The sequence below is a fragment of the Labrus mixtus genome, unplaced genomic scaffold (assembly GCF_963584025.1).
Source record: "Labrus mixtus unplaced genomic scaffold, fLabMix1.1 SCAFFOLD_105, whole genome shotgun sequence".
Taxonomy (NCBI): Eukaryota; Metazoa; Chordata; class Actinopteri; order Labriformes; family Labridae; genus Labrus; species Labrus mixtus.
This window is the reverse complement of record NW_026870093.1, coordinates 137,501-139,941: the sequence shown is the minus strand read 5'-3', so window position 1 is coordinate 139,941 and position 2,441 is coordinate 137,501. Positions and strand designations below refer to the sequence as shown.

Here is a 2,441-nt window from a genome sequence, read left to right as displayed (position 1 = left end):
TTACAGTTTGTGCATTTTGTGCTGTTCGCGCTGCACTCTCGCGCAAAGTGTCCCTGCACCCCACAGTTGTGGCACATAAATTCTGGACACTCTCTCAGGATGTGTCCCGGCTGGATGCACATCCTGCACACTTTTTGTTGTCTATCATGTATTACTCTAAAGTATTCGTTCCCCATCACAGTGTTAAACTTTGTGGAGTAAGGGAGTGACTGTACCTGGTCATTAAATCTGACCCGGACAAACCTCGTTCCGTCAGCTATCATTGTTCCAGGCCACATTCTGCGTTTTATTGGTGATGTCGGTTTCACTCCCCATCCCGTCAGCTTCCAAACTATTTCTTCATCTGTGATATACGCTGGCAGGTTTAAAAAAGACACCACCAGCTCATCATTATTTAGTTCTCTCGCCACGACTCTGGTCTCTCCGATTTTAAATCCATCCAGCAGCCTTTCCTTTCCTTTAATGTTGCTCACCGTCACCTCCAGTTTTTCAGGTCCCAGGGTTCTGCACGCCAGCAGGCCCCCACAGATCATTTTTATGTTGCTCATGACGTGATTTAGAGGAACTTTGTCTCCCACCATTTCAATGTTTAGTGTTAGTTTTCTCTCAAAAGACACTTTTGCTTCCTCTTTTTCTGCTCTCTCGCCACCTCTCCCATTCTCTGCATGCGGAGCAATCAGCCCGCCGCTCCTCTCTCTTCCTCTCTCTCCGTCATCCATTCCGTTCCCTGTTTCATTTGCCGTTTTCATCCGTCCTTTTTGTCCGTCGTTCTTCTCGTTGTCGTTTAATCCATTCCTTTGTTTCAGTGCCATGTTTGTTTGTTCACGTTGTTGTCCGTTCTCTTTTCCTTTTTCCATCTCTCCAGTCCGTGGTCCTGTCATCTTTGTGATCCGTCCGTGTGAGTTTGCTCGCGACATACGAGCAAACATTCACAAAAAACAAAAATTCTTCACAAAATTGTGGAAAAAAAACAGGAAAAAAAGGTGAAAAGAAAAACGATCCCCCTAACAGTCAGTGACTGCTGGGGGACATTCACTCACAATCTGAGGTATTTAAATAAATCCAAAGCGCATCCAAAAAACAAACAAATTAGTCCAGCTGTCCTGCTCAGTACTGACACGTCAGCTCTCCTTCAGCACCACACAAACTCTGACAGCAAAAGGGGCGTGTTCAGGGTGGTATGACCGTAAGCCATTATTGTGTGCAGAAAGGGGCCTTTTAAAGATGTCATGCCCTTGATTCTGGTTGAATTTTTGCACATGTGAATATGTCTCTATATGATCAAAAAAAATCATATGATCAAAAAAAATTAAAAAGCTTACAGCACCTGGTATTCTCAGGCGGTCTCCCATCCAAGTACTAACCAGGCCCGACCCTGCTTAGCTTCCGAGATCGGACGAGTTCAGGGTGGTATGTCCTTAAGCCATTATTGTATGCAGAAAGGGGCCTTTTAAAGATGTCATGCCCTTGATTCTGGCTGAATTTTTGGACATGTGAATATGTCTCTCTATGATAAAAAAAAACACATGATCAAAAAAATGAAACAGCTTACAGCATCTGGTATTCCACAGGCGGTCTCCCATCCAAGTACTAACCAGGCACGACCCTGCTTAGTTTCCGAGATCGGACGAGATCGGACGAGTTCAGCGTGGTATGACCGTAAGCCATTATTGTGTGCAGAAAGGGGCCTTTTAAAGATGTCATGCCCTTGATTCTGGTTGAATTTTTGGACATGTGAATATGTCTCTCTATGATAAAAAAAATCATATGATCAAAAAAAATTAAAAAGCTTACAGCACCTGGTATTCCCAGGCAGTGTCCCATCCAAGTACTAACCAGGCCCAACCCTGCTTAGCTTCCGAGATCCGACGAGTTCAGGGTGGTATGTCCTTAAGCCATTATTGTATGCAGAAAGGGGCCTTTTAAAGATGTCATGCCCTTGATTCTGGCTGAATTTTTGGACATGTGAATATGTCTCTATATGATAAAAAAAAAACATATGATCAAAAAAATGAAAAAACTTACAGCACCTGGTATTCCCAGGCGGTCTCCCATCCAAGTACTAACCAGGCCCTACCCTGCTTAGCTTCCGAGATCGATCGAGATCAGGCGTGTTCAGGGTGGTATGGCCGTAAGCCATTATTGTATGCAGAAAGGGGCCTTTTAAAGATGTCATGCCCTTGATTCTGGCTGAATTTTTGGACATGTGAATATGTCTCTATATGATAAAAAAAAAACATATGATCAAAAAAATGAAAAAACTTACAGCACCTGGTATTCCCAGGCGGTCTCCCATCCAAGTACTAACCAGGCACTACCCTGCTTAGCTTCCGAGATCGGACGAGATCAGGCGTGTTCAGGGTGGTATGGCCGTAAGCCATTATTGTGTGCAGAGAGGGGCCTTTTAAAGATGTCATGCCCTTGATTCTGGCTGAATTTTT

At 44.1% G+C, this 2,441-nt stretch overlaps 2 non-coding genes and 3 pseudogenes across 2 annotated transcripts; all 5 read right to left on the bottom strand.

Annotated features, from left to right (window-relative positions):
* Window positions 1-1,315: 1,315 nt before the first annotated feature.
* Window positions 1,316-1,424, bottom strand: LOC132960548 (5S ribosomal RNA; annotated as a pseudogene).
* A 121-nt stretch (window positions 1,425-1,545) lies between these two features.
* LOC132960543 (5S ribosomal RNA) lies at window positions 1,546-1,665 on the bottom strand (annotated as a pseudogene).
* Window positions 1,666-1,787: 122 nt separating this feature from the next.
* Window positions 1,788-1,896, bottom strand: LOC132960593 (5S ribosomal RNA; annotated as a pseudogene).
* Window positions 1,897-2,018: 122 nt separating this feature from the next.
* LOC132960362 (5S ribosomal RNA) lies at window positions 2,019-2,137 on the bottom strand. The gene has a single exon (XR_009667299.1). It is a non-coding gene; the product is annotated as a 5S ribosomal RNA (ribosomal RNA).
* Window positions 2,138-2,259: 122 nt separating this feature from the next.
* LOC132960375 (5S ribosomal RNA) lies at window positions 2,260-2,378 on the bottom strand. Its single transcript, XR_009667312.1, has one exon. It is a non-coding gene; the product is annotated as a 5S ribosomal RNA (ribosomal RNA).
* Window positions 2,379-2,441: the final 63 nt, after the last annotated feature.